This window comes from Pleurodeles waltl, chromosome 5 (genome assembly GCF_031143425.1).
Source record: "Pleurodeles waltl isolate 20211129_DDA chromosome 5, aPleWal1.hap1.20221129, whole genome shotgun sequence".
In the NCBI taxonomy this organism is placed as follows: domain Eukaryota; kingdom Metazoa; phylum Chordata; class Amphibia; order Caudata; family Salamandridae; genus Pleurodeles; species Pleurodeles waltl.
The window spans coordinates 659,011,848-659,025,082 of NC_090444.1; positions in this window are offsets into that span (position 1 = coordinate 659,011,848).

The window sequence follows — 13,235 nt, forward strand, 5'->3', positions numbered from 1 at the left end:
GGTGGGTCGCATTTTGCGACCCATAGCGAGTCCCTGCACTCACAGGGATGGTGGCCTGCTGAAGTCAGCAGACCTCCATGTCTGACTGCTTTATAAATAAAGCAGTTTTTTTTTTCATTTTGCAGCCCGTTTTCCCTAAAGGTTGCAAAATGAAAAAACTTCCGAAACCATTTGGTTTCGTTTTTTCAGAGTAGGCAGTGGTCCGTAGGACCACTGCCTGCTCTGAAAAAATATTTTTGTCGACATTCACAAAGGGGAATGGGTCCCATGGGGACCCCTTCCCTTTTGCAAATGAGTTACCACCATTGTGACACTGGTGGTAAATGCGAGTTGCTTTGCGACCGCATTCGCGGTCACAAAGCAAGTTTGAATTGCTATGCGAGTCGCAAATAGGAAGGGGACACCCCTTCCTATTTGCGAGTCGCATTCACAAATTGCGAGTCGGTACCGACTCGCAATTTGTGAATGTGCATCGCGTTCGGCCGTTTGCATGGCGCAAACTCCGATTTTCGCAGTTTGCGACATGCAAGCGGCTTGCTACATCTGGCCCTTTATCCCCACACAGCCCAGAAAGAGTCTCAGTGGCCTGCACAAGTTTGGCAGGAGTGCTTGGTACTGAAACTGGACACAGGTCCCCAACGAATTCTTGAATATTTTTAGATACTCGGGTATGAATCAACACCTTCCTTTTTTACAATGATTTCATTACTTACTGGTAATCCTCATTATTCTGAATGCCCTGTTACTTGTTCAAATATTTACACATATGAGGTGTTCCACCTCTGCTCAAACCCACGTTTCCTAGCCCTAGCCAATCAAAAGATTTTTCACAGGCCACACCCTTCTCCCCCCGCACCTTCCCCCTCCAATCACCCTTTTTCATATCTGGGTTTTGAAGGGCCAGGGAGCCCAAAAGACATCCTGTATATCCCCAAGCTCAAGTAACCAAGGGAACAGGTTGTGATCTGCGAACGAAGGGTAAGGGAGGGATGTAAGTATTGGTACGAGAAACAGGGTATTTGGAGTAATGGGGATGACCGGTAAGTAATGAAATCACTGCCTCCTCAACTCTAATTCTCGTCTCAATACTTACACATATGAGGCTATACCAAAGCTAACTCCTAACAACCTAGCCCCCACAAAATAGATGCAACAGACTTCATATACTGCAAAAACAAACTTTATTGTACCAGAAGGCATCATATAGGAGATCAGGCTGGTCAATGAGACGCAGAAGCCAAAACTGCAGACCCAAAGGATAAGGAGTCTCGACCATCCAACCTGTAATGGGACACAAAGGTAGAGGTAGTAGCTGAAGTAGCAGCAAATGTCCAACAAAGAAACCACCTGAGCCTCCGCCCAGGAAGCTGCCATGCCCTGTGCAGAACAACCATGTACACCATCCGGCAAACAGACATTCTGAGAGGCATAAGCCAAGGAAATCAAAGAACGAATCCTGTGACCAAAAGTGGGTGTAGAAGTTCAGGCCATGACGAAGTATGCCAAAGTTCTCAAAATGGGCCTCACATTGCCGAAAGCCCTTGGTGCAAGAGAAATAGATGGATACAGCCCGCAAAACATCCAAGCTGTGCAAGATGACCACCGGAGGAGTAGCAGGATCCAGAAAGAAAGTGACGGTGAAAAGAGCAGACAACTTTTGGAAGAAAGGACAGACCCAAGCAAAGAACCAGTCTGTTGGAAAACACCTGCAAATAGGGAGGCCAGATGGACAAAGACCTCAGCTCACCCAATCTCCGGAATTGAAGTGATGGCCACCAGAAAAAATGTTTTTAGGGATAAAAACGTCAAATCCACAGTGTCCAAGGGTTCAAATGGAGACTGCAGATCCCTGAGAACTAGAGGCAGGTCCCAAGGAGGAACTACAGGATGAACCTGAGGCTTCATCAAAGAAAAACTCTTAAGGAGATGGGAACCCAATGGAAGGAACTCAGGCAAACCAAAAGGCAAACTAATAGCACAAATGGCAGCCCATTGGACCCTTAAGGCAGAAATAGCCAAACACTCTTGGAAACCATCCTGTCACGGTCTGCACAATGCTTCTCACCTTTGACTGAAGGGTTTGAAAGAGCAGCCATTCTTCTGCTGGTTCTGGATAGACCAAGATAGGGGCGACCCTTTCTAGTAGCCACAATGCTGCTTGACAGGAAAACACCAAAGCAGACCGTACCCTCCAGAAGGAGTCCTAGAGGGAAAAAAAACAAAAATGGGAAAAACCTCAAAAACAGGAACTCCAGAAAAAGAGGAAAAAACAGGAATAAAAACTGAAAAAAGAGGTAAAATTCACAATCAGGGGAACAGGAACTGGAAAATAAACGATGAACAGGAACGAAGATCCCCACCAAGAGGAAGTGTTTGCAACGCAAGGCAGATCAGGACTGAGTGACTTATATACTGGAAAACAGGAAGTGACAACACAGGAAAAAGAAGCAACATCATCTTGGATTGGGAAAAGGCCCAGAGAAGAGAATGGGAAAAAAGTAGCAGTATAAGAGAAAAAGGGCATGCTGAGTAAAAGGAACAGAAGAAGACAACAAGGAAACCTGCAAGAAGACAGCATGGAGACAAAAAAAGAAAAAAAAGAAAAAGGAAAAGAGTTCACCACTGACAGAAAATAACAAATATTAAAAAGACAGGTAAGGACGACGCGACCGGGAGCATGAAAAATGCTTCCTGGCATGCGTCACAAGTACTGGGCAAAAACGTGGAGGATGGCACTCAGATAATTGGAATCACAGTCCGACCGCGGTTGTACACTGAGACGCCGCAGTTAAGCAAGGCATCACACATTCTGAAGGAATGAAGATGCAGTACAAGAAGCTGAATCTAAAGAGTAAACCCTACACCACTGGACAAAGAAAGACCAGTGAGGAGCGTAAGCCTTCCTGGTAGAACATTTCCAGGAGTTCTGAATGGAAAGAGCTACAGGAGCGGAAAGACCCTGGGACATCAAACTCCTCCTTTCAAGATCCAAACTTTCAGATACATCCGGCGTCAAGTGGATGGGGGAAGAATGGGAGTCTGGAGAGGACAAGGATGGAGGGGAGAACCCATTGTGGCGCAGCTGCCATCAGACGCAACAGAGGAAACCAACTCATCTGAGGACAAAAGGGTGCCACTAGAATGAGGGAAACTGACCCCTTTTGAATCCTGGCCAGGAGCCGAGGAAGAAGAGGGAAGGGAGGAAAGGCACCCAGAAGCAGCTGGGGCCAGGGGTGGGACAAAGCATTGATCCCCCAACAACCCTGTTCTGGGAATCTGGAAAAAAATGGGGGAAGGAGGGAATTGGCCCCATATGCAAAAAGGTTGACCTGAGGAGTGCCAAAACGTTGGCAAATCAGGGTGAAAATACCGGGGGCCAGACAAAATTCGAGGAAAGAAGAGAATTTGCGATTAAAGCTGTCTGCAAGAACATTGTCCTTCCCCCGAATATAGGTGGTGGAAAGAGAGAGAAGGTGGGACTCCTCCCAACACCCTACCTGAAATGCAAGCGAAGCCAGAGCCCAAGACCTCACCCGGACTGCCTGTCAAAATAGGTCTTGGATACTGTGTTATCTGTCTGTACTAACACCACCTGATCCTGTAGGAAGGGAGAAAAATGCATCAGAACCAGCAGGATTACATTCAATTCCCTCCAATTGGATGAGCACATGCTCTCCTGAGGAGACCATCGACTCTGAACAGAATGGGAGCCCAGAGTTGCCCAAAATCCCAGCAGACTGGCATCCGTGCTAACCACCTTGGGTGGAGGCAGTGCCAAAGGTAAGCCCCTTGCTAAATGAAGGGGATCCAACCCTCACTGCAGTAATTGCCAGATGTGCTGGGAAATAGGAACCAGATAGTCCAGCAGATATAGACGACGCACCCAATGCATCAGCAGATGACAAACCACCGGACCCAAATAGAGACAGGCCCACGGGACGACAAAGATGCAGGAGGCCTGAAAGAAAAAAGAAAAGAGAAACAATAAAAAGAAGAATATGAACCAGAAAGGATCCAGAGCCAGTCAGGGAACTGTAAGGGCAACTTAACAGGTGACCCTGAAGACATAGCCAATCTTGAGCAGGCGCCAGATCTTTTGTGTCCAGAGCCAGGATCCGATCTCACAACTGCTGCACATGGTCCAGAGGAAAGATGACAAAACCCACTGCCATCTGGAAAGGGGCACCGATGAACTGGAGATCCAGTGAAGGGGATACATGTGATTTCTCCCATTTGATAAGCAGACCAAAGGTCTCCAGAGTCTCGCACATGAGCACAATCTGAGACCGAAGGACGGATAACAAAGGGTGATGGAGAAGCCAATCGTTCAGGTAGATTGAATCCTCATGCCTTGTCCATGAAGAAAAGCAACTACAGAAGCCAGCACCTTGGTGAAAACTCTGGGAGAGGCTAGCCAGACCAAAGGGGAGGACCCGGAACTGCCAATGCAGACCCCCCCACACAAAAGAGGAGGAACCTTTGATGGGTCAGAGAAATGGGAATGTGAAGGTAAGCATCCCACAAGTCCAAGGAGGCCAGCCATTTGCCTGGGCAAATAAGGGGAATAATGTGCTGAAGAGTGTCCCTTTTTGAACAAGGTGTCCTCAAAAACATGTTTAAATGTTTGAGATTGAAAATTAGTCTGACCTTCCCTGCGGGTTTCGGGACCAGGAAGATCAGAGAGTAGCCCCTCTCCCTTGCTGCCCCACCGGCACAGGTATCACAGCCCTTTTCCTCACGAGTGCCACAATTTTTTGAAACAGGATTGGAGGATCAGTGCAAGAGGCTAAATAGTCTATAATGCCATTGGGGAGAGGCCTGGAAACAAAGCCGAGGAAGTATCCGCCTGAAATGACCTATAGCACTCAGGCGTCTGAAACATGCTTTTGCCAGACGGGAAGAAAAAAGGCCAGACGACCACCCACCAGGATGGAGGAATAGTCAGGAAAAGTACCCATCCTTAGCCAGGCCGGGGAAGGCTGAGGCTTAGAAAGAGAGTGAGCAAAAAAAGAGGCAAACTTCTGAGGTCTGGACTGAAACCGGCCAGAGAAACCCCTTGTGCGCTTCTTAGGAGGAACCTTCTTAGCGGGGGCAGGCCTGGAGTGGGAACAAAAAACCTGAGCATGTTTCTGAGACTTAAAGACCTTGTGGAGCATCAGCTACAGATATTTATCAAAAAGACAGCTTCCCAAAAAAGGCAGATGCAAGAGCCCAAACTTTTGAGCAGAGTCCAATGTCCAGTCAAGGAGATGGATATGGCGACGGGCTAAAACGTAAGAGGCCATGGCTGACACTGAGGCCTTCAATAAATCACAGGAAACATCCACATTAATTTAGCCTGAGCCTTCGTGGGAGATAAAAAGAGAAGAGAATTCAAACCTCTCCTGGATTGTCTCCGTCAAAGAAAGAAAACAGCATAAATAACAGTCCGCAGGACCAGGTTCAATCCAGAAAAACACTTCTTCAAAGAGGCCCTCATCCTACAATCAACAAAATCAGACAGGGGAACCTTCTCCAACAAAATAGAAGGACGGCCAGCCAGGTGAGAAAGCAGGAGATCAATTTTCAGGGAAGAAGGAAACTCCAGATCACCCTTGGCCGGAGAGTAACGTCGCAACAAAAATTTAGGGAGATCAGCACTCTCAGGATCCCGCCATTCACGAAGGAGAATATCCAACACCTCTCTGTTGACAGTGAAACAAGTCGGAGGTCGGGAATGAAACTGCTGGAAAAGACCTGAACTAGGACCAGGAACATCATCCTCCTTAGGGATACTGAGATTCTCCCCAAGATACCTGAACAGTTATTTCAGGTCAGACCTCTGAAGTCACTTGGACTTAGTTACCACTTCACCCACCGGAGATACAACGTCCTCATCATACACAGGAGAAGGCCAGGAAGAGGTAGAAGAGGGCGAAGATACCATCATAGACAAAACAGAGGAAATAGGTGAAGAGGGAGAATAGTGAGAGTCACTCACATCCTTGGACTGTGTAAAGGCCTGAGAAAGGGAGGAGAGCAACACTTGGAATTGCTCATCAGAAATCACCCATACCCTGGGAAAAACCAGGAAGAGAGTCTGCAGATCGGTGCCGTTTACCCCCATTCTGAGAGGTACTGGAGCAATGATGGCGCTTAGCTGCACGCTTTCTGTGAGCCATAGCGAACTGCCACCCACAAGCAGCCGATCATTCAAATAAAGGAAAGTAGGGCCCTTTAGTAGGCCAAAATGACACCTGAACAAAAAATCAAACATAGAACATTAAACAAGAAAATAGACACAAAAGAAACAGAGAGGCAGCAAATATATTTGAACAGTGAAAAATGACCAAACCCAAAGTCAGCTTCTCGGAAACCGAAAAGACACCATTTAAAAATGCCAATACACTCCCAAGGCGCAGTGACAGCCTCCCACCACCTGAGGGAGCCAAACACCAACTGCAGAATGAAGAGAACAATGGCAATTGAAATGAACGTTTCCTGGAAGGAAAACGGGAGGCGTTTAAAAAAAAAAAAAGTGAAACTTTTTTTATTTCATTTTTTCAGGCAGTGGTCCCTGCTCTTAACCCCTTCGCTGCCAGGCCTTTTCCCCTCCTGTGCCGAGCCTTTGTTTGGCTATTTGGGGCAGTTCACGCTTAGGCCCTCATAACATTTTGTTCACATAAGCTACCCACGCCAAATTTGAGTCCTTTTCTTCCAACATCCTAGGGATTCTAGAGGTACCCAGATTTTGTGGGTTCCCCTGAAGGAGACCAAGAAATTAGCCAAAATACAGTGAAAATGTTGTCTAAAAAAAAAAAAATGGGAAAAAAGGGCTGCAGAAGGCAGCTCGTGGTTTTTTCCCTGAAAATGGAATCAACAAACGGTTTGCGGTGGTAAGATCACCATCTTCCCAGCTTTCAGCAACAGGCAGACTTGAATTAGAAAACCCAATTTTTCAATACAATTTTGACATTTTACTGGGACATACCTCATTTTAACTATTTTTTGTGCTTTCAGCCTCCTTCCAGTTAGTGACCAAAATGGGTGAGAAACCAATGCTGGATCCCAGAAAGCTAAACATTTCTGGAAAGTAGACAAAAATCTGAATTCAGCAAGGGTAGATCCTACAAGTGTTTCCTACAGAAAATAACAGCTGAAATAAAAAATATTGAAATTGAGGTGAAAAAAACAGCAATTTTTCTCCATGTTTTACTGTGTAATTTTTTCCTGCGATGTCAGATTTTTTAAAACAATATACCGTTACGTCAGCTGGACTCTTCTGGTTGCAGGGAGATATAGGACTTGTAGGTTCATCAAGAACCCTAGGTACCCAGAGCCAATAAATGAGCTGCACCTTGCAATGGGTTTTTATTCTATACCGTGCATACAGCAATTAATTTGCTGAAATATAAAAAGTGAAGAATAGGTAGCAAGAAAACCTTTATATTTACAAAATGGCCACAAGATAAGGTGTTGAGAAGCAGTGGTTATTTGCACATCTCTGAATTTCGGGGTGCCCATACCAGTGATTAGTGCAGAGAGAGTTCAATGAATACAATATACTTTTCTTGTATTGCTCAAAGAGTTTACTTTGAATACATGGTTGAATTTCGAGTACATTTCCTTTGACTAAAATAACATTGAGTGCCCCTTTTGTCTCACCTTAGCTTGACAGATTACCCTGAAATTTATCAGGAAGGAGATCAGATGAAAACAGCTTTTTTGAAAAATGTCATGAAAATTCTTCAAACTTTGCCAAACTTATTAACAAACCAAAAAAACGTTCCTATGGAAAAGAGGTAGGAACTATAACTACACCAGTGATTAATGCAGAGAGAGTTCAATGAATACAATATACTTTTCTTGTATTGTTCAAAGAGTTTACTTTGATTACATGGTGGAATTTCGATTACATTTCCTTTGACTAAAAGAACATTGAGAGAATAAAATTATGCCAGCTTGATATATGCACCCTTGGTTCACTTCCCTCACCATATGTCATGTTGTAACCCCGTTCAGACCTGGAAAACATTCAGAAACGGCAGAAATTGCAGTTTTGAATTTTAATGCAGGCACTAGGGGCCAGATGCAGGAAACTATTTGCGAGTCGCAAACGGCAAAAATGCCGTTTGCGAGTCGCAAATTCCAGTTTCCAATGCAGAAATGCATTTTGCGAGTCGGGACCGACTCGCAAAATGCATTTCAGAATCGCAAATAGGAAGGGGTGTTCCCTTCCTATTTGCAATTCGGAGTGGTATGCAATACCATTTGCGACCGCATATGCGGTCGCAAATGGTGTCGCAGTTACCATCCACTTCAAGTGGATGGTAACCCACTCGCAAATTGGAAGGGGTCCCCATGGGACCCCTTCTCCTTTGTGAATGGACCACAAATTATTTTTTCAGGGTAGGTAGTGGTCCAAGGGACCACTACCTGCCCTGAAAAAATACCGAAACTAAAGGTTTCGGATTTTTTTTTAAGTGCAGCTCGTTTTCCTTTAAGGAAAACGGGCTACACTTAAAAAAAAAAAACTGCTTTATTTAAAAGCAGTCACGAACATGGAGGTCTGCTGAATACAGCAGGCCTCCATGTTTGCGAGAGCCCATAGTCGGTATGGGGCCGCAATTTGCGACCCACCTCATTAATATCAATGAGGTGGGTCTTTGCGACCCCATACCGACTCGCAGACGGTGTCTGAGACACCGTTCTGCATTGGAAATTGCGACTTGCAATTTGCGAGTCGCTCCGACTCGCAAATTGCAAGTCGCAATTTCCAAGTTTGCTACATCTGGCCCTAGATTTTTAATTATGTAGTACATGCTGGCTGTGTGAGAGAGAGCTAGGTCGCGCCATACTGGTCTAAGGTATTTAAGAAACAGTCCAATATGCACTGAGATTAATTTGAGAGAATGATCTTGGCACAAATTAATCACTTTGTATGTTGGGAAAAGAGTCAGCGAATCAAAATGCAGAATCATCATGGAAATTATTAAGCTATGAATTTAGCTGAACATATGGTTTACATTACGGACAGAAGGTGATCAAACGTACAACCCCTTTCATGGATTGTCTAAGTATCTGCTTAAAAAATAGATAGTGCATTTCTCAAAAGGTGTCCTAATCAAATTTTAAGATTCTCTGTTCATCTTCTATGGTGACAGAAAACACAGATACCTCAACCTCACCTTTCAAACATAGACCTTAGAGAATACGTTTGAGATGTGTAGAATGTTGTCAAAGGACAATGTGTGAAGATAATGAAGGAAGTTGCTAATCTCAGAAAATGTTTTAAATGTGAGAGACTAAACACACTAGCAAATGAATCGAATCAATACCCTAATGGCTAAATACGAGGTTTAGGAAGCGAGTGAGAGGAGCCATTATGAGACTCAATGGAATCACAGTATTCGCTGTGGCCTAATTTAAAAAGAAAAACAAAGAGAGTGGAATAGGTGTATTTTTTCTTTAAGTGTATAATTTACAGTGATTTACAAAGGAAAACATGTCTGCACAAGCAGTCATTAGTGTTAAGAAAAATGGCAAAACTACAGTAGATACGTACTAAAAATTTACAAATGGACATCACAAAGATGGTAGTCTTCCGAGGCACTACAAACAGAGATTAAAGGTCTACAGTTGTCATTGTCCAAGGACTGAACAGGAAAGAAACAACTAACTGAATATACAGGATTTTAGATCATGTTTGTCTACAATATGAGCAAATCCTCTTTGTCCACATGCAAGCTCAAGCTTCTGGATATGACACTATGGGGGTCATTACGACCCCGGTGGTCGGTGATATAGTGAGGTATTACCTCCAACAGGCTGGGGGTACCTACCTCCACTATTATGACATTGGCGGTTTGGCCAAAGCCAAACTGCCAATGTACCACACCGACCACCACGGCGGTAACGACCACTGGGCTGAAGACTACAGTCTCCAGGGCCAATTATAAATAATAGAAGCCCCCTTTTAACACAGGTCATCCGCAGGCATTAAAAGTACCAAAAAATGGTGCAAGGAACTCTCTTAGATTTCTTTGCACCATTTTTTCAGCTCCACCTAATGGGCGAACGCTTCCCTTGCATACATTAAACATGGCACAGGCATAATGTGGCACAAGGGTTTACAAAGTGGAGCAATGCATGCATCGTGCCACTTTGTAAATATGGCATGTGAAAAATTACACTTTAGCGCCACCATAGCCTCACAAAAATGACGTTATGGTGGTGCTAAGGTGGCACTAGGGGCTCTTAAATCTGCCCCATCAATTGAAATTCAGCAAAACGTAATTATTTCCTCCAATATCTTCCAATCCCCCGCTTTCGGTCTCTCCTCTACTTCTCTTTATTTCTCTCCTTTTGAGGCAGTTGCAGGGTTTGCATATTAATCCCAAATGCCGCCGGATGCTGTTCTGGGTTGAATGTATTTATGCATTACATCAATTTGTATAATTACCAGTAAAAACAAAATGGACGCTATTGATCCTGAACTCTTATCCAAGAGAGTGAAGCAGGGATAACATGGACTGTGTATGTCTTACTTTTGGCCGGAATGCTAATAAAGGCTCCGGAAGATAAGAATACATTATATTCAGTGGATTCATTACATTCCAATAATTAGTTTACATCAGCCATGGAATCCCTTTTATCTGCGATAATCCCTTTGAAGTTGACATCATCTGCTCTGAAAGAAAGAGATCACTGAATGACTACAGATCCCCCATTGAACAAAAGACAAAGGCGCTCAGACAGCATACTCAATTGTAGGAGCTTATTTTCCAGGATTATGGGAAGGACTAATTTATAAAAGCCTTTGTTTCAAAATAGAAAATGCTTTAGTGGAATTTACGTCAATTAGTCCAAAATGAGCTTTACGCATTTCTAAATGTGGAATGGGCCACCAACGTTCGCTTTGTCATTTTTATCCTCACAGCATATCATTTAGGTCGGTCTAGACTGTTCTACAAGCACCAAGGGAATAGAAAGTATAACTATATCTATTTTTTGATTGTACATCTCTCAACGTCCATTGTGCTTCATGTACGGATACGTGACAATCATTTTGGACAGCGGTGTATTACTTTACAACAGTGAGACGTATGGCATACGGTATTTTCCGCCAACTACTACCTTTTGCAGATTAGGAAATGAGGCTATGTTTAAATATAGGACAGGCCTACTCAACATGGAGTCGAGAACACTGCATTCTGATTGGCTGTTGGAATGCAGTCATGGGTCGCGTTGGACACATTGATGGCTGTAGGACAATTACTCTTTTTTTTAATACAATTTTGTTTATAGTAATACATTAGCTCAAACCCATCCTCCGAGTTTAAATCTATCCTTAGAACTGTACATAGTAATGTAGAGGGGAAAAAACTGAGGTCACTTAAATGTTTTTCAGGAAACAAGGCTGGATTGCTTACAGTAGAATGGAAGTGGGGGAATTTTTATGTTGTTGCTCTCATGGCTCTGTTTTGTGCTTTAGACTGCCACGTAGAGTGCAGCGCATGCGTAAGGGCAAGTCTCACGATAGCCATCACCGGTACACATCAGGTCGACCAACAGCAACTGTAGGATTTTCATGGTGGCACCAGTAGACCCTTGGAGCCAGATGTCTGAAGTATTTTACCAGTCCCGTTAGCCACGGGTAAAATGCTTTTTTGCCCTATTTTGCAATTCGGCAACCTATTACCGACTAATAGGGTTTGCAACTCGCCAGTAGAAAGGTGCATGCCAAGAGTGTCCCTTCCTAATAGCGAAACACACTAGTATGTAGGACTGTTGTGAGACCGGGAATGTGGTCGCAAAACATTTGCAGTTACCACCAACTTGAAGTTGGTGGTAAGCCATTCTCAGATGGGAAGGGGTCCCCAAGGGATCCCTTCCCCTTTGCAAATGCGGGTGCAAACATTTTTTAAGAGCAGCCAGTGGTCCCACAGACCACTGCCTACTCCTAAAAAAATGAAAAGAAAACTTCATTTTTCTTTTTGTAATGCATTTAATTTTCCTTTAACGAAAACGGGCTGCATTACAAAAAAATGCTTTACTGAAAAATCAATCACAGACATGGCTTCTGCTGACACAAGCAGGCCATGATCCCTGTGATTGTGGCCATTCCCAAATGGGTCACATAATGCAAACTGCCTCATAAATATTAATGAGACAGATCTCTTATGACCCATTTGGGAATCATAAACAGTGTTAAACACACTATTGTACATAGTAGTTTGCGATTTCCTAGTAGTGAATCGCAAATATTTGCTATTAGGAAATCGCAAACCTAAAGCCACATAGATCTGGCCTCTAAATCTTAATAAAGACAGAGATAGCCTATTGCTTCTTGCTAAGCTTCTAACCGAAAGACCAACACATTTTCTGCTAATATCCAGATGTTCACCCTGTTTTCGAATAATTGGGATATCATTGGCTGATGCTGACTACATCACACATTTGAATCACTTTATTATAACATTTTCCTCCTAATGACAATAGACCCTCTTCTCATATACAGACCTTCCAGCACATGGCTAGACTTTGGCAGAGAGCAAACATGATCTCATTATTATACCTAGGATTACTCATTTAATAAATGAGTCAGGGTGGTAGCAGATATTTCAATAGTCCAAACACTAGCCACTATTGCAAACGTTCAGACAGGATTTAGGGCCAGATGAATGAATCTCTTTTACCAGTTGCAAATGGCCCATCGGTCTGTTTGCGACCAGTAAAAGTGTTTTTGCCAAGTACCATCCTTAATTTGCGAGTCTGTAACCTGTTACCAATTAACAAAATAAGGATTACGATTTGCCATTAGGAAGGGGTATGCAAGGGCTCCCTTCCTAAGAGCGACTCACAAGGCCATGTATCATTGTTTTGCGAACAGGTATGCAGTAACTAAACAATAGCAGTTACCACCAACTTCAAGTTGGTGGGAACCGATTTGCAAACTGGAAGGGGTCCCCTATGGACCCCTTCCCCTTTGTGAATCAGGATGCAAACACTTTTCTTAAAAAATGAAAAGAAAACTTTTCAGTAATTCAGCCGATTTTCCTTTAAGGAAAACAGGCTGCATTACAAACAGTGCTTTATTTAAAAAGCAATCACAGACATGATGGTCTTCTGACCCCAGCAGGCCACCATCCCTGTCATATAGCCATCCACAATGGATGGCAAATTGCGACCTGCCTCATGATTATTCGTGACCCACTGTGAATTGCTAACAGTGTTAAAAACACTGCAGTACATTG